Source organism: Tinamus guttatus, unplaced genomic scaffold (genome assembly GCF_059628265.1).
Source record: "Tinamus guttatus ecotype Peru unplaced genomic scaffold, ASM5962826v1 Tinamus_guttatus_pri_ptg000172l, whole genome shotgun sequence".
NCBI lineage: Eukaryota > Metazoa > Chordata > Aves > Tinamiformes > Tinamidae > Tinamus > Tinamus guttatus.
Genome location: NW_028288706.1, coordinates 3,158,009 through 3,177,000, shown reverse-complemented (window position 1 = coordinate 3,177,000; position 18,992 = coordinate 3,158,009). Strand labels below are relative to the sequence as shown.

The following is an 18,992-nucleotide window of genomic DNA, read 5'->3' as shown; positions in this document are numbered from 1 at the left end:
AAAAAGGCTACAGATATTGAAAAAGTAGAGCCATATTTTCATTTCTAATCATGGATTGCTTAAGATTTTGTAAGACCAAGCACTGTAGGTTCTCCTACTTGACATCATAGCTTCAAGCTCTGGGGATATTGCAACTGAACTAAGGTAAAGAAATTCAGATCTCTTTGTGCTATGTTGTGCTATGATGTTTGTGTCTGTTTCTGAAACAAATGTGAAGTGTTGGTATTTCAGGGCATTCTGATTTCTGTGAAGTTGGTAACTTCAAAGCATTGAGGATAGGGTTTAGTGTAGCATCTTAATTTTATTTGTTTTGGATGTGCTGCCACTAACTATGTACAGTTGTGTTACATTGCTAGTATTCTGAACAGCGCTTGAAGGGAGGTTGTCATTGATCAACACAAGTTCTTCTACTTCAAAAGTAATTGGGAAGCTTCCTATGTCACCTGGACAAACATGTCACAGCAGCCTCCAGAATGAGACGTGATCTCTGAGCTCTCTCCCCTCTTAGTTTTTTTTGGCCCGGTTTGAGTCACTGTTCACAGTGTTGAAGATTTTGGGAGCTGAGCTTTGGGCAAGGGTCCCAACTAGTGTTTGGAAAATGTCTTTGCCTCCTTGTGAAAACGTGAGGTTCAATCTTATTTGACTTTAGTTGCCAAACATGAAATGGGTAGAGTGTTTCAGACATAGCTTAGTTCCTGAGTTAAATAACTTGAGGGTTTTTTTTTTTTTTTAATCTTCTGAATATCTCCTTTGTTCAGGATTTTTTTTCTGATGGAGGATTGATTGTCTAGACCAGAGAGACCCAGGAGAAGGATTGAAAAGATTGTTAAAAATATTCCCTTCATCTTTGCCAGGTGTGGCAAGTTCAGTGCCCCAACCTAAGGGATGCCCTAGACTTAGCATGTCCTGGCTATTTTTTTTTAACATCATAATGAAAAGTGAATACATGAATAAATTTTTCTTCAGCTTGCATCTTATCCTTGGTAACCTTCTGTATTGGCTCCCCAGCAGCTCCAAATGGTTCTGTTGGGGCAGCCAGCCCCGAGCCTGCCCGGCTCTTGGGGCTGCCCCTTTTCGATGCTGGTTGAGATCAGGTAGGAGAGCACTGGAGTACGGTGCTGTCCCCAAAACCTCTTGTGTAGATAGGAGAAAAAGAAAGCTATTTTCGAGAGAGAGAGAGAGAGGAAAGAAAAAAATAATAATAATAAAATAGGCCTTACATGTTTTCTCTCCATGAAAGAAAGAGAGGAATGTCTGGGCTGGTTTACTTTCCCGAATTCTCAGTTTGGGAAGAAAACTGTTTTTCTTTTCTTTGCTTAATTAAGTTTTCCATTAGAAGGATGACAGGTTTCTTGTAGCCTTTAGTGCTGGTTTTTGCATGGGAAGGATCCATCCTGCCGCCCCCTTTACACCTCTGCTGGCACAGGGGGAACAGGCTGTTGTGTGCCCTGTGTGGCCTCGACTTCTGTGAAGCGTCACCTCTTGATGCCTTTCTGGAGAGCTCGGTAGCTGCCAGGGGCCGCGCGCTATGGAGAGGGCAGCAGGTGCTGTGTAGACTAAATTGACCTTGAAATTGATTTCTTTATTTTATGACTTACTGAGGAGGGATTAGTACTATCTTTTTTTTTTTTTTTTTTTTTTTTCCCTGCAGCCTGAAACAATTTACATGGTAATGGAAGGCAGAGTTGGTCAAGTAAATTGCTGAAAGTAGCAGTGTTCCCAGAAAAAAAAAATGGATCTTTCTTGCATTGATTTTTTTTTTCTTTTCCACCTTTCCTAGCCCCATGAGAAGCTAAGAGTTTTAACATAAGAGAAAGAGTAACAACATTTATTCCTCACCACAAAGGCAAAGGAAGGGCCTGTGAGCTGCTGCTGACGAGCTGTTGGGCTGGGCAGAAGCAGGATGCTCTGTATACAAACTTGGGAATGCTGTGCTGCTCCTTGGCCAGGCTGGGAAGGGCAGGTGGACAGGGAAGGAGGTGAGAGGAGGCTCTGGGGAAATGTTTTGCTTGTGAAAGTCATCCTTGGCCTGTGGGGAGAGATTTAGTGTGTTCTGTGCTTGCAAAGCTGCACCTGGCTGCTGCAACGGCAGCCGTGGAGAATGAGCAATCAGTGGAGCCTTCCCTGCCCAGCAGGAGGAAGAGGAGGAGGAACAGGGGATTGGGTCAGGTTTGCGCTCCTGCTCCTGGCTTGTGCCAGCAGCCTCCCTGCCTGGATTCATGCCAGGTTAGCTGGTATACGTTTGGTCTGTAAGGGGAAAGGACTCCTGCAATTCTCCCTCTCTCTTAAAAACAGCTTTTGCCCAAGGAGTTTTGCTAATGCTGCTTTTATTTCTGGGCTCCGCATGCTGTGGATTATCGCAAGCAGCGAGCCTGTTACTAATGCAAGGCGTATCACAAGCTTTTCCCCCTATGTGATGTTGCTCCGAAGCTATTTATTAATTTGTTAATGTTTCTCAGCTCTGTGCAGTGCTTGGCTATATGCTATAGAGAACAAATGGAGTCTAAACTCTGCAAAACATCTGGTAGAAGTAATTTATTTACGTGTTGCCCTCTGGAAAAGCACGGAATTGCGTGAGCGGGATGTGCTGTGCATGCTGCTGGCCGGCCTCTCCTGGGCCTTCCCGGGGCAGGAGCCCTTCTGCAGCTGCGGGAATTGCTGTGGCAAGGTGAGGCGTGTGCCGCGGCCCAAGTGCCTCCGCCATGTCCGTGAGTGCTGATCAGAGAGCGTGGAAGGCAACGGGTGCCGAATACGAGGAGCTGAACACGTAGGTTATAGCGTAGCCGTGTGTGGAGAGGGAGCTGGGTCGTGGCGGGGACGTGGGCAGTGCTGGGGCTGAGAGCAGGGAGTGCGACGATATGGATGAAAACAGAAGAGTGGAAAATGTGAGGAAAACCCATTCTGGGGGGATGGGGACGTGCTGTGTAATTCCACAGAGGGGGATGCAGAGCGGGTGGTTCAGCTGCTGCTTCTGCTCCGTGCCGCCATCTTGGGAAGCTCGCAGCTTCCCACAGCGGGCGCAAAGGTTTCCCCGGCGGGTGACCGAGGCCTGCAGGAGTTTGTCCCTTGACCGGTTCTGATGGTGACCTGGCACCTGCCTGTCCAGTGAAGTTGAATGTGGGGCCTTTCCTGCAAAGGGAGATCTCTGCGCTGTCCACTTGGCAGGACCTCGTGTGTGTGACCGGCTGCATGTCACAGCTACGTACAAAGCCTCCTGAGGTGCCTTAGCACAGGGAGAAGTTAAAGTAATGAGAATATCTTTAACTTCCCCTAGAGACAGCCATTTTTGAAGCCTATAAATTATTTCCATGTGTCAGAGGCAAAATGCAGCCCGTCTGCAGCTGCTGCGATTCCAGATCAGCTGTCTTTTGAGACAGTTTACAGACATCAAGCTGCTTTCAGATGAGGAAGAGGTGTTGTCCTCCATATATCAATGGATAAAGTGGGACATAGAGGAGTGAAACGATGAAAGGTCAGGCAGTGAATTACCAGGTATTTGCTATCCACTCCCTGAAACGCGCTCCATCTACCACATCGCATCTATAAATAAAAGATCTAGAAGCTTAATGTCTGGAGGCACACTCGACAAATAATAATAATAATTTGAAGGAGTTCACTGCGGTTGCTCTTGGCTGTCTCTACCAGGCAAGCATCAATTTTGGCTCATCAGACTTCGATTCCCTCCATTAGGAGCAACCCTGTTGCTTGGCTTGGACATGCAAATCCTGGCCTTGCGCCCGGGCACGCGAGACCATTCCAAAACACAAACATGAATCTGTGCATGTATTCCTGATGAATATCAGGAAGTGGGCAAAAACTCAATGCGCTAACAGTTTTCTAACGTATGCCTGCAAAAAGAGAGATGTTTTATTTACTGACCTGAGTCCTGTAATGGCCTATTTAAACATGCATCCTAGCTGTTGTTTGTGTTGTTTTGAAAGGGGTATGGTACTAGGATAGATGTCCTTTTTGTGTGTGTGGACATTGAACTATGGCAAAAACAAACAAAAGCAGACATATAAACCAGGATCCGTGGTGTGACATAACGTGTCATTTTTCATATGATGCTGAGAGAATTGGGAGCAGCTCAGAAACTGTCACCCAAACTCCTAGGGCACAGTTCTGCGGCCCTGGTGTCTGGGCTTTCCTTTGTATTTTTGACTTGGTTTCTGAAAAGTCATAGCTATCCTCCTTGCCTGTCCACTCACACCCTTAAAACAAGAAAAGAATACTAATTTCCTCCGAGATCATTATATTAAAAGCCAAAAGGGGTATGCTTTAGTAATGAATGCCTGATGTGTAATCAACAGTTTTGCTAATGGCTTTCTGAGTCTGCTTGTAGTGGTGCTTCATGTTGATTTTTATTCTTGTTATGTAAATTGAAAACTATTCTGCTTAATCTGATTTTTTTTTTTTTCTCCTTCTCAGGACTCTAAATCCGATGTTATGATGCTGTCTTACAGCACGAGCAGCAGTCCTGAAGGTCCAGTAAGTAGCTGCATTTTGCTGAATGCATAAGATTATGTAACTGAGCTTGGATCCTCTTCTAAAATGCTTCAGCCATCCATCACTGGAACTGGTGGTTACCTGTGACACTGGGCTGCTGTTGAAGTGATTGTATTTCAGTTATCTGAAATGCTCCTTAGTGCTTGAATCTGTAGTATAACAAACACCTACCTTTTTTTACCAAACGGAACAAAACGGATTTGAATCATTGTAGTGTAAGTTCATTAACAGCCCAGTGAGTCTATTTGTTGCTGCCTATATCCCCTCACCTTATTGATGGGGTCAGGTTGTGTCTTACTGCTGTGCATGGGAGGATAGCAAAAAACCCTCTTCAGTGCTTTTTGTTTCTTCAGCGTGATATCTATAGTCAGAATCATGTTTCACATAGTGCTTTGGGTATATTACAACCTGCCACAATTTACAAAGCTGGAGTATGAACCTGTTAGCTTATGATACAGCAGGAGCAAGCTGTTCGAGTTTACATAATATAGGCAATATTCTAATCTAATAATGTCTTTATATCCCATTTCAACAGTTACATTAGGAAATTTCAAACATCTTTAACCTCCTTCTGGTGCATTCTCCTTGGTTACCAACCATAATAGGAATGATCTGGAATGATCCGTTTTAAACGCTTATTAAGTTAGTATCCAGTACACTTTATGGTAACAATAATGCTCTCCAAATAGGAAGATTTCACAGCTCTTACCTGCTTTATTAGGACAGGAGAGGCAAATGAGGAAAAATATATCCTTTAAGCATTCCTAGGGCTTCTTTAGTAGCAAAACATGCTTTGGCGGGCCTAAGCAGAAACATTATAGCGTAAGGCTGGAATGGTGTGAGACTTGATGCCTCAGTACTGGTTTATGGTGCTGCTCTGGATGCCTTTGGTGATATTGCTAGAAGAGCTCGTCATCTTGTGCTCTTACTCTTTGCTTAAAATAGAGGTTTAGCTTCTCTTTGGTGTTCTCTGTCTCTCTAAAACACTACTGTCGTGCGACAGGGTCTGTACAAGGGCCTCAGGCTGGAGGGATGTTGATCTTGGACATTGTCTCACTCCATGTACATTTTCTATTCTGCTTCCCCCCCCCCCCTTTTTTTTTTTTTTTTGTAATTACCTATATACTGCCTACCTTCAGACTTGAGGTTGTAGGAATGCTGATTTATGTCAGAATGAGAAAATGAACAATGCTTCAAGTTTTTGGCACTTCTCTCAGGCACCTTTTTTCCTTTTTGTAGGCATGATTTATGTAAGCTAAAGCTTAAAAAATGCAAGTTTCATTGAACGAAGGGGGTTAGACTTCTTCCAAAGGAAAGGTGTCTTTCATTTTGAATCACTGTCAGAACTTATGTCAACCTAAATATCAAAATATTACAAAAGGTCAAAATATAAATTAAGAAAAAATAACTTTCATGTTGCTGATTTCATGGGATCCTTTTTTACTTCTGTACTAAATTTTGGAAGAATTTCTTCTTTCAGTAATGCTTTCTGGTGCTGATAGCTTTTTTTTTTTTTCCTGCTACTGAAGTTACAGGCTTTCCATCAGTGAATGGCAAAAGTTTGTTTCTAAGTTAATCTAAAGAGAAGTGTTGGTTGATTTTTAGAAACTTACTTTTATGTGTAGTACCTTAGCATTGTGATTAGGTTCATATTGTCTGAAAACAGGTCTTTTTGGAAGAATTAGATTATTACAGTGTTGTGTATTTTTTCCCTCCAGCCTCAATCATTTTCTAACACTGAAAATGGTCTAGTTACAAGCCTTTATAAATACTTGTTATTTTAAAATGAGAAGCACCCCCCACCTTTTTTTAAAAAAAAAAGAAAAAAAAAAAGAAAAAAAAAAAAAGAGAGAGAGAGATAGAGGAAAACAAAGGAAAAAGCTCTGTGGAATTTGTTGGGCAAACTTCTCAACTTACCTGCAGGTTCAGAGTTTGTTCTTTTTGACAGAATCCTTTGGTGGGTATTGCAGTGAGAAAGTGTACTTCAAAGTGCATCCTTAAAAACAGCATTTGAGCTCTCTTGCTTGAGTCTTCAGTAACTTATGGATCCCCTAATTATTGCTTTGGTGCCTATGTGCAGTTGCGGGGAAAGAGTTGTAAAGGTAATTCTAGCAGCATAGTTTGCCCTGTTGTAGAGGGTTGTGATGGAATGAGAAAAGGGATTCAGGTGGTTTATGATATTTCTGATGCCTCACAATCATGGCTTAAAAAATAATGGGTTTTTGAGCTGAGCTTATTTCTTTTGAAATTATACTGTCTCTTGTTGCCTGGGAAGTTGTTTTTTGTGACGGGTGAGGGAGAATAAATATATACTTTTTTCAGATATTTTGCCAGATCATTGCCTATAGTACAACCTGTAATGAAAGGAGAGTTGACAGATGAGAATTCAGATGGATCTGAGAAGGAATTACTGAATAAACCTCAGTTCCAGACTCGGAAAGGCTTTACTCCAGATTTTTTATGAGTATGGGCTGCTTTTCCTGCTCTTAATGACAGCTCCTGTATTAAAGCATAATGCAGCTGAAACTCATAGACTGAATTGACTGCTACGTTACATCATCAAGGCGTTATTGAGATACCTGGAGTTACAGTGATATCAAACTGAAGCAACTCAGTGGTAAATCAGGTCTATCAAGTCACATCCTTCTTAATAGGTATGGCTGCTTAAGAGAGCATTTCTTAAATAATTTGAGATGTTTTCATTAGACTGAGCAATTGTGCCTTTTAGAGGCTCTTCTTTGTTCCTCAATCTCATCAGCCAATCTGTTATGACTGTAGAGCTAAAAGAATAGAACTGAGAAATGAAGATTTGGGTGGTGTAGTTTTTTTGTTTTTTTTTTTTTTTTTTTTTTTGGCCTTTAGGCTCCTTTGAAAAGGGGAAAGTGGCCAGAAGAAGTAGCTAAGTAGCTCTGAGAAAGCAGCTTGATGCGTGTCTGTCACTAAAAGCTTATAGGAAGAATTGAGCTTCTGTTCTGCTTAGCCCAATCTGTTCTGCTGAGACCAATATATCTCTTTAGCATCTAGCAATGATTCATAAATGTTGAACTGAAGTGGCCAGTACTACCTTTGTAACAAGAGCGTGGTCTTTTATAAAGCGAAATAGCTAGTTAGCTAAAATACAAAACGTAGAGCAACCTCTAGATGCTTGGGTATTGTTCAGAGTTATTGACCTCAGTGGTGTTTCCATGTCTCAGCAGTATCTTGTCTTCTGAGTAAAGAGGATCAGTAATATTCAGATGACTGAGAGGAGGAGAGGCTCCTAATGATGAGCCAGTAATTAGAGGAGGTAAATGGGATGGCTCGGTAGTTACAGACCTCCTGGCCTGACAGCAAATCAAGGGAAGTGTGAGTGTAGCACTTCCTTCACATGTGTTCACGTGTGTTAGCACGTTTGCCTTCTCAGACTGCCCTGAGCTACTCGTAATTTTCCTCAAAGAGCCAGATAGGCCAGAAGGCTTTTTTAGCTTGAGCTTCGTACTCTTTCCCCAGCCTTTGGATTCCTGCTTATTTAATTTTTTTTTCCCCTCTAAAATAGCTTTACTTTTTTTTTTCCCCTGTCTCCATTTCACAAATTCATGCTGTATATTGACATTTGATAAAAAGAAAAAAAAAATCATGTACTGTTTTTAATCAAGAGAGATTGAGAAAAGGTACTGGGAGTAAAATAGGACTCTTCAGGGTAATTCAATAGGTACAATAATGATTTTTGCTGAGAAATAAAATTGCTGCAGGAATTGCTGCCTGCGGTCTGAATAGAAATGTGCTAGCTACCTCAAGTTTGCCTTTACTATTACTGCTTCTGAGCAGATGTCTATTAGCTAAAAATAATAGCTTGCAAAGAAGAGTTTGTCCTTAAATTTGGGTTTCTGTTGAGTGCTTGGCCATTTGTACCTTAGTGCAAGCATTCTTTAAAATAAAAAGATAGTAATATATGAGAAATAAGGATAAAATTAAAAGAAGAAACTCATCATCAGAGGCTTTTGGCAATATGTTGGGGCAGAGGGGAGATCTATGTGCCGTGTCTGATCTTGGGTGATACTTAGAGCTTATCTGACTTGTGAGAATTGAAAAGAACCTGCAGGAAATCTTGATAAATCCTCCTTGAATTCTCACCCCTGTTTATAGACCTGTGGCAAAATAAAGAAAAAAAATCTCTATCTCTATTGTGTCGGGTGGAGGCCATTTTATTGGCCTCACCGTTTGTAAACTGTTTTCAGACCAGGGTTCAAATTTTCCCTAAGGTGTCTAATGTGGGAGGTTTTTGTCAAGTCTTAGGTTGCAAGGTTTGACTGCTTTTGAACAACCAAGCTGCTGAAATCAATTGCTTTGTTCATCCCCATGAGAGGAATAGCTAGCAGTTAGAGCTAACTTTTGTGGCCAGGTCTTGGTTTGCTTATGGTGTTAGTGACCTGGAGAGGGGAGATCTGGCGCATTGGTTTCTCTGGAGCCATAGGATGCACCATCAAATGTTACTCAGCTCTACTGACGCACCACAGGTGGAGGAGATGGAAAGACAAAGATACCAGCAAGTCTTGTTAGTAGACTCTTACTTGGTGGTCATCACGCCTTTTGCTACTGGAGAAAAGAGGACAAAAGCTCCTTCAAAATATTCCAACATCATTTAAAGGATGAGATAGTGTTACTGTTATAGTTTACATAGGGTAATACCTCCAATGAATTACAAATGTTATTTAATGATGAATTGAATGAGGACAAACTGGCTGTTAAAACATTCTCAGTATTCAAATTCCTGTAATATATCGACACGTCTTTTCTCTTATATCGTGTGTGCTATAATTAAATTAGGTGCAAACCTTGCTAGTCATAACTTGTGTTGTTGCTGTTTAGCCTCTGCCTTATAGTGCCTTTGCCTAATAGTGCCCACAAAGCTGTAACTATTTTTGTATTCTTGGAAAAGCAGATGTCTTTGATAGAAGTTGAGTTCTTAGTTTTTCATTCTGTTAAAATTTTGTGATCTCCTTGGCTAGCAGTAGACATGCTGAGCTCTGTACCGTTCTCCATGGAGCTGGGATTTATGAATTTGCCAGCCTGCCTTCCCCTCACTGTCAGAAGTTCTTCTGCTTCTGTGCTTTAGTTGCGGAATTAGAAGTCAGTATAAATGCATTAAAAGTAAGTAATTAGCTACTGACCAGCTGAAAATTCAAATGCCAACAAGCATATAAATGTCAAGGAAAGTTCAGCAGAAGATCTGTGCATCTTGTTAAACGTTCACGGTTTTGGTGTGGAGAGGAAGACCAGGGCTGGACAGTAATTCAGGACAGAGGGGAAACCCCCATGGAGTGACCTCTTGGAGGAAGCTCTTCTCATAGCTCCTCATCAGAGACGAGGCTGGTTGATATGGTAGGATTCTCCACCAAGTTTGGGCCCATCATACCACGTATTTTTAGCTGTGTTACCAGAATTGCATACAATTCGTCTTGAGATTTTATCAGTTTGAGGCAAATCAGCTGCCTCATAGTTCAGTTAACAAATCTAGACCATTTTTTTGTGCGCGCAGTTTCTGGTGTTACTCTTGTATTCCATTTATATTGACAGTGCTTGAAAAGAACCCAAACCTACATTTTTTTAAAAAAAATCACCAGTCAGAATTTCTTTGTGCCACAGCTATAAATTAGAGGGAGGGAAAAAAAAAAAAAAAAAAAAAAAAAAAAACTTAACAAAACAAAATTGTCCCTCTTAAGTTTGTTGAATAGTTTTTCTTTCACTTTTAGGTGTGTGTTGCAATCTGTATTGATAGCCAATTTATGAATATTCATTTTATTTAGTTTTGGAGGTGACTTTTAGTACGTATGATGGTATGGATTGCATAATGTGCAAACAGTATCTTGGAAATTACAGGAAACTGCAATCTCTTCAAGACCCTTTCTTACAGTGTTTCATTTCACAAAGGAATGACAGTAAAAATGAACTTTGAGACTTAAAATGTGATGACAAGATGCCATCTAGTGACAATTTGTAGGAAATTGTAGTTCCCAATCTATATTTATAAAAATGTTTCCTTCTATTGAGGATTCAGTGACTGTAATACTTGAGAGCATAAATTCAAGCATTGTTATTGTTACTCAGAAGCTGTTTCTGTGGACAAATGTTTTGCCTTAGGTTCAGATTCCACTATGTTAAATGAGGGACACTGACAGTCATTTTTCCCTCTGTTCTTGCTTTGCAAAGGCAAGTGTTATGTTATAAATCTGCCATTGCTGCCTTTTCCAAATCATTTAGTCTCTCCTATTAGCATAAAAAGTGTTTCTGGGTGAGCGTGGTGCAGTATTATTTCAGCAGTAATACTCATGCCTGGCAGAAGGTATCTATAATAATGGCAGAAGAGAAGCTATCTTGAATAGAAAAAAGTCTGAATTGTCTCCATTTTGTTCAAACTAATCAAGCTTGTATTTCAGCAGCTTTTCAGGGTTTTTCTGTTTGTTTGTTTTTTTGTTTTTAAATCAGTTTCCATTGAAAGCTACTCCATACATGTACTTTTTTTTAAAAATCTTACATGATGGTTACTTTTTTTTTAATTGGGAAATCACCAGTACGAGAAATTGCAATTTCTGAATTGCCATCCTAACTGCAAATGAAGCAGCTAAACAGCCCAGTCTGTGGATTGGGAGCGTGTTCTTGGCTTGGAGTTGGCAGCTGGTTGCTGCTTGGAGGGGTCCAGGTCTGTGCTGGCAGACACTCTCCTGCTTAAAGACAATCTTAGCTTGAAGTATAGAAACAATCCCTTAAAAAGGATTGCTCACTGCTAAAATGTTAGCATCTTGCGAAATGCCTTCATCTGTTGGCCTCAGAATATCAAATATTGCTTTTACTTGAATGGACACATATATTTTTGTATGTAAATGAGTTATAGCAATCATAAATTACATGCAAAAATTACAGGTCTTTAGTTTGCAATTGCCATCTCTGGAGAGTGTGGCAGTGAGAATGTGTTTAGACTGAGGTAGATCTGCTGGCTGCAATATTAGGCTATACTCAATCTTTATTATTTTTAAGGGAAGACACTTTGTTTACTTACGAATTTCTTTTGAAAATATTGATCCTGTCTTCCCTTGACCATTATTGCAGTTCCACAGGTGCTCTGAAGGCATCTGGGTGTTGAGAGCTAGACTGGTTTCTGAGCAAGCTAAATACCCTTTCAGAGCAGAGTACTGCTAAAAAGATGACAAAGAAATATGCTTTTGAAAGGAAGCTTGAAATATTCACTTTTTTTTTTTTTTTTTTTTAAAGGCAGCTTAGTATATGTGAAAATAATTAAAGCAGTTGTAAATTGTGTGCATGGCTCATCAATATTTTCCAGTTTACATCCTAAGAGTATGACTATAACTTCCTGCCTGAATAAAACAGGAGGGGTTGTTAAGTGCTCAGTAGTTGGGCTTAGATGGTGTCTTAGTCTAATAATGGCCAGCAATGGGTATTATAGAATGAATAAGCAAATGCACAGTGATCTTGTTTAATACATTATTAATGTTTAAGACATTGCTAAGTTCTACCAGCCTTTGACTTGGAGACTATATATTCAAGCCATTATATCTATAGTTTGTCTTTAATCTTTTCTTAAAATCTTTCTGATCGCTTTTTGAACCTGCCTGTCTGCAGTATCTCGAGTTCTGCAGTTTGAATTTTTGCAGTCCAGGGCAGGCAGAAATCCCTTCAGATTAAGTTCATTTGGTGTCCTGTAACAGAGTAACTGCTCGTTAATCCCTTGTCCCTGCACAACCCCTGTGCCTGTCCCACTCCAGCGTTGCTTTTTAATCGGCCCCGAAATGAGCACTGTCTCTTTAGCCGTCTCCTTACTGTCCCCTGGGTACCTGGTTCCTTTCCCTCCTTTTTGAGATGGAGGCGAACATTGTCTCAGCAATATTAAAACTTCATCTGCACCATAGATTTTTCTGTGTTTCTGTTTTGTTTTATTCTTTCCTTACAATTGTTCTGTAGGGAGCAGCATGAAGCTAGAAGAGCAGAGCAGATGCATGTGTAACACGGTCTTAACTGGGTACCCCATCAGACACGTTCTTGCAAATCAGGCCTGAAAGTTTCTGCTGCAAACGCTTTTGCACTGGGTTAGTTTGCATTGGGAAAGAGTAAGAATGCAGTTAGCCCTGGGCAGATAGCTTATCATTCTGCTGAGGGAGACTGGCTGAACATAGAATTTCTGGGAAAAGGCTCCTGCGAGATGAACCACCCCTGCCCACGGCGCTGCTTCCGAGGGCTCCCTTCTCGGGGGACACGTGGGCACAGTGTGGGATGTGGGCACCCTGCACTCCCTCCAACCTGGTGCTCCCCTCGGTCCCGGGCACCCCAGAGACACAAATGCTCCCTGGACACGTTCAGGTCTCCTGCTGCCAGGCTGAGGTACCCCGTGCTGCTTCCTCTCCGGGCGCTCCGTCGAAACAAAGGTTGAATCCATCTATGCTGAAATTGCATATGGAGAAAGTTGTATTTTAGCTTTGCTTGGGGAGTTGTCATTTTCTCGAGTGATGCAGAAATCCAAATTATGCTGTAATCCCCAATAAGAATGTGCCGCCCTGAGGTTGTATTCCTTGTGTGCTCCAATTTGCTTTAACCTCCTCCTTTTCCTAGCTGGATGCTGATGGATGCCCTCAGGGGGAGCGTGGAGGAGCAGCCAAAGCCCTAGTGAAGACACCAAGCGCGTTGTTTCTGCACCACCCGGGCAGTGGTACTGAGCAGTGGTACCTGCTGCTGTGTTGTGGTCAGCGCTACCCAGCGGCTGGGGCGGGTGTGAGAAAAGTCCATCTTCTCATACTGTACAAAAATACCTTTATTTCTTCATCCTGTGCTGTTTTAGATGATGAAAGCAGGTGAGAGGAAAGGGTCATGGATTATTTCTGACTTGCGTTTTAAGTGCAGCTATATCCCGAGCGGCTCTGCTTATGAGGAACAACCTTCTTAATTGTGTCTCCCCTGGGTGTCAGCTTTGTTCCACAAAGAGATTCCACGTATCTAACTGAAAAGAAGGTGACCTTGGAAGAGAAATGCTTTCAATAATGCCCTAAAAAGTTTCAACAGCTACTTTTAGGCTATTTTTATGAGTTTTTTTTTTTTTTTTTTTTTTTTTTTTTTTTTTTTTTTTTTTTAAGAACTGTTGTGTACAGGAATACATGGTTTATTCAAGTTACTTAAAATTATTTGCATGGGAATGTTACTTTTGTTAGCACTTAACTCTTTACCCACTCGGACTCTTTTCCTACGCATTCATTGACAGTACTGAAAATTCACATTTTATACAATAGAATATTCTACAGTATTTTGGGCGTTCTTGTTCTTTTCCAGGACCAAAAAAATATGGGTTATAGTAAGAGGAGGAAAAAGTCAAATATAATTTTGGTTAAGAAAATAAATTATAGCAATTTTAGTGAGAAAAATTGTAGCTTTGAAGCCCTGCTAAGCAAAAATAACTTCTCAACCACATTTCTAATCCATGAAAACATTTTCACCATTTATTTGTCTGTTCTTTGCATTACGCATGTGGGCTGGCTGATTTCTCAACCCCGTTTGCATCAGCAATGTTCCCACTTGTTGCAGGATGTATGAGGGACAGAAGCAGCTACTTTTCATTGAAAACTGGGCTAGTCATTTGTTAAAAGTGAACCGAAGCAGCCAGGTGTGGCGGTGCAGCCGGAGCCGCCGCAGAGCTGCCGGGCCGCGATGCTGGGTGACGCTCTGCGGACAGCCCTGCTCCTCCGAGCCATGAGTGCGGGGAAGGCAGCTACGGAGCCCTGCGCACATCTGGGCAGCTGTTCACTGTGCGTGAGCGCCCGGCCCTGTCCCGGTGCCCGCAGAGTCGCGCGAGGGGCAGCTGGCCCTGGCTAATCCCCACGTGCAGCTGTGCCCCTTGGCTGAAGGGTCATCGCACTTGGAACAGGGCAGCGAAGTCTGAGCCTCCCAAATGACAGCTTTGAGGGCTTCCCCTACCCTCAGTGTTCCCATCATACAACCCGTTGCCTTTTTTAGCAAAGTACTTTCTATCTCTGCTTTAAAAACTGTTTGTCCTTTGCGGGGGTCCAACAGCAGTAATTGGTGGATCTTCAATAGCAGGAAAGGTTCGCACTGTGTTGTGAAGTGCAAATGAGGACTTGGGAAGCAAAAAAAAAAAAAAAAAAAAAAAAAAAAAAAAAAAGCAACAAAGATGGTTTAATGTGCAGAGGATGAATATGAAGGCGAGCGAGCAGCTGAGGCCTGGCTGCGAGGCCGGGTTGCTGTTCAGGAGGCTGCAGAGGCGGGTGGTCTGCGGGCGCTGCCTTGCTCGGAGCGTGCCTGGGGATGCGGGCGCGCGGCGCGTTTGCCGGCGGCGCCACGGCTGAGCGCGGCCCAGCGGAGCGGGGCCCAACTTGCTGCGCTGCCGTTGGCGAGCGGCTATCGGTGCTGGTGTCCCTGGGCCTGCTGGGTTTCTGAGGTGGCGCTTGGCAAACTCGCATAGCTCCCGTGCCTGTGAATACCCTCGAGAGCGATGCCAAAAGGACTCGAAAGCATTAGCTGCAATACAAGGGCCTGTACACCAGCCTGCCTCGCTTCCACCTTACCGCTTCTCATTCCTGTGATAACAATGTCGTTAACTTTCCTTTTCCAAACATGTTGCAGTGAGATACTTCTAAATCAATATGTTGTTGGTAAGGTGTGTTGCAGTCTGCGCTGTCGGTGCTCCTTGAGGCCCCGAAGTGCTACAGTGTCATTAATTACCTTTGCAGAGTCGCTTTGCGTAGCAGCCCAGGTCTTGGTGGACAGGAATAGGAACGGGGCTCCTGTGCGCTCTGCCAGTGCCCCGGCTTTCCGAGTCGCCGCTGTTTGGTTTAGGAAAGATGAATGACGGCAGAACGGGTCTGCTGCTTCTCTTTATTTATATACGTGAACATTTACAGAAAGCCAATAATTCACACTGGATTGCAGGATGTATTTAAATATCTGCTTTATGCCACGTGATTTTCAATTATTTAAGAGCCGCCAGAGATCTCACATGAGCAAGCTTGCCAGTTTAATGTTTATAGTGAGTTATGGCTGTTGCTGATGCCAAATGTTGTTGGAATAAACTGTGAGTTTGATTAAACATTTCTATAATGATGTTATCAAGGCCCCAAGCATCTGAAATATGGTAAACAAATGTGCTAAAGTAGCAGTAAAGAGAAAAGTAAAGCTGTGAGGTCCAAAATGGATGTGTCAGCGTGAGGGTGGCTGTTATTCAGGCTCCATTAATAAAACACTTCCTAAGTGAAGCAATAAAATGTGAGTCACTGGAAGGAGCGTCAGGGCTTGGGAGATCGGCGTCTCATGCACGAATCCCCTAAAAGCAGGTAGGAAGAGTTGAAGGCCTTTTCCAGTATCTCTGGGAAGACTTGAAATACCGATTTAGAAACACTTTGTGCTGAAAAGAAAGAAGAAAAATGCATCTCCTCTCACCAGGCGGTAGTTCTAAGCCTCAAATTATTGTTTTGATTTATCAATATTTTAAAAGCTAGCTCTCGAAGCAGAAACAATTAGCAAAGACTTGTCAGGAAGGGAGTTTTGCACAAATGAAGGGAGACTGGCTGCCAGGAGCAGGAATAGCCCTCCTAACGGAGCAGCGTATCCTGAAGGCAGGATACGTTGGATCCCACCGGTGCCGTCGCGAGGCTTTGAGTCGCTGAGATATGAAGGTTTTAAGATGAAAAAAGGTAAGTGTAGAAAATGTTGTCCTTTTCCTCCTAATTTCTTCTTGCCTTTCAACTAATGATGATAACTGAAATGATATATGTCTATCCATGATGTTGGGCATCTGCTCTAATGTTCATGGTGCCTGCCTGCTTGTTAAAATAATTCCCTGCAAATCTTGGGGAAATGATAAATATTGCTGATAAATACTGAAGTGAACACTGGTGAGCATCGTGTGCTGTGGCTGAGCTTATCCATGTGGCTCACGCTTTGGGTACAAGTGCAGAACTTCATCAAACTCCCTTTCTAAACATGCAAAGCAAGTTACTTTGGTCAGGCCGTGTTGTATGGTTATTATTTTTTTAGTCCATACAGAAAATAGGAGTTTTATTTTCTTAATAAAATGTTCCAGTACTGATTTAGCATTTTATTCACAAATTATTATAGTAGTTTACTAATAGACTGGAGAGAAAGTTAATGTTTTGAGGAGATTGCCAAGAAAGCTAATACAAAAAACCAAACTTTTTGCTAAATATTTTGTATTACCTGGCTGAAGAAAATCTGCTATATCAAGTCAAGGCCATCCCGAAGGGCTCTGCTTTGAACACCATGTTTAAAGGCTATCTTTGCTATCCGTGTCTTTTTGAGTAGGTTACTTAATCCATTGAACACTTATTCATATATAATAAAAATATGGACGGAAAAGAACAAATTTGGCACAGCATGATGAGATTATTTTTTGTGGTATCAGAGTTTAAGCAAGTTTAACTTTGCTTTTTCTCCTGCAAAGTCACCAGCAAGCGCATCAGAAAGTAATTATTGCAACCGAGATTTCTGTAAGAGCTGCCCATATCTTTTATTTTATGAAAGGGCTGCACTAAATTGTAAAAGACCTTTTCAAATATATAGTGTTAGAGCCAGTTTTAATGAAAATTATCCTCAGGACTGGCATGGCTCACGGTGGAGTGGCCAGTGGTTGCTGAGAGGTGATAGTTGATATCCCTGAGCTCTGGCTCAACAAAGTAGGTGTGTATGATGCCTTGATGTAACGAGCTTAATCGCAGAGCTGCAATTAATGCTCTTAGAGTGGGTAAAGCTGAATCAGAGGTGAAAATGCGCCGCGCTGCAAGCGGTGCAGTTATCGGGAGCTCGCTGGGCTTAGGCAAAGCCTCCTGCTCTGCTCTGCTTCTGCTGGAAGAAGAAATGATGTTTCTAGCAACCCCTTCCCTATTCTCATTAGTTTTGGGAATCTCCTTGCCATCTCTCCCAGTGTGTTCTCTTTGCCAAATTTGTGTCAGAATTGGTTATTACATATTGGAGAATGTGGTTTTTGTTAAATCATACACTGAAAAAAGAATGTGTTTTCTTGCCTGCAGGTTGGTGTGTTCTCTTAGTTCTGACCTATTTACATGAAAATCTGTTAGGTTAGCAACTCACAAGACAGCTTAACTTGAACTTAGTTCTTTGGGGTCATTTGAGTAAGTGATAAAACCAAAGTGCAGAGAGGGCGAAATATAAACTGTCTTTAAAATCTTACCTTTTAATCTTGGTTGGGAATGAAGAGACCTGGCACAAAGTATTTGGCCTCTTGTTTTCCACACTGCCAGCTGAGACCCGCAGGAGCAAGCGGGAACTTCACTGTCAGCCAGTGGCTTTCCCCAGAGGGAGCTTTTTGAGCATGAGCGCGTTATATGAAGTGGATGTGTTTTTCAGGTCCAAGCTTGCAAAGGAGTATGTCTAGTCTCAAATGTGCTTACATCTCATGACCACTGTGGCCCTTGATGCACAGGCAAAATGCATTTTCTTGTCACTGCTGCTCATATTGGGCAGTATTTCTGTATTGGTGAAAAAGGCCCTTACTTAGCCATCTCATCTCTCTACCTGAAGGCTTAGCAAAATCCTTACTGTACTGTGTGGCTTGCATTGGGCTCATTGCCTTTGATACAGCATGCTGGGGGTTTTTATACCCAGGGCTCTGCTTTTTTGAATGCTTGTCTTTCGCTTGAAAGGAATGTGCTAGGAAATGTTACAGCTAAATAGATAATATAATACAGCTAAACAGATGAGTAAGTTACAGCTTATTCCATTAAGCAATATGAGGCTGCTTTCCGCGTTTGTTTTTTTTCCCCTTTAGAGTAAGTTGGTGTTTTATCGTGCCGAGTAGAAGGCATGAGCACTGCTGAGGCCAGGCTAACACCCAAATCTGCTGAGGGAGAGCCCCGATGCTGCTGCTTTTAGCGCCCTGCGCCCGGGGGGCTGCGTTTCCCGGGGTGTGTGTTAATGCACCTGCATTTGCTCCTCAGCAGGAGCCCTAGACCTGCAGGCAGCGAAGGGCGAAGCTCTGCTTGCTGATCAGAACCAGTGTTTCAGCAAACCCTCCTATCATCTCGGCGTTAACAAGTCCTGAGCTGGCGTACGACCGGTTTCACGGTGAGCCTGGCTTCCACCTGCCACCTCGGCTGCGCCGTCCCCACAGGGAGCAGGCGACACGCAGCTCCCGAGGAGGCAGGTCCGGCCGGGAGCCTTGGCCGGAATTGCCGACGAGCGCGCGGAAAAGTTGACCCTTGTTTCGGGAGGAGAGCGGGCAGGGCCATTGGCTTCGGTTGGAGATGCTCGGCAGTAGCAACAGAACAACTGAAACGTTGTGTTATTTGCTGTGCAGCTGCCATGAGACAAACCCACTGCATAGGGGTGTCAGGGGGAGCTCCCCAAGGAAGCCTCCACTGCTACCTCAAGGGAACAGGATTAGTGGAAATGAGATTAAAAAATAGCAACAGCAGATAGTCTGATTTGTGCTTTTGGAGAGAAAGAAAGAAAAGTCA

General features: G+C 42.6%; 1 protein-coding gene across 8 annotated transcripts in view; it reads left to right on the top strand.

The window, feature by feature from the left end:
- The first annotated feature begins 4,456 nt into the window (after positions 1-4,456).
- Positions 4,457-18,992, top strand: part of RBFOX1 (RNA binding fox-1 homolog 1) — a 950,329-nt gene continuing 935,793 nt past the window's right edge. For 3 of the 8 annotated variants that reach the window (XM_088523038.1, XM_088523037.1, XM_088523031.1), the window contains exon 1: positions 4,457-4,488. The gene's annotated coding sequence lies outside the window, so the exon portion shown is untranslated. The remainder of the gene's footprint in view (positions 4,489-18,992) is intronic. The other 5 variants (XM_088523036.1, XM_088523039.1, XM_088523033.1 and 2 more) reach the window with 3 other exon arrangements.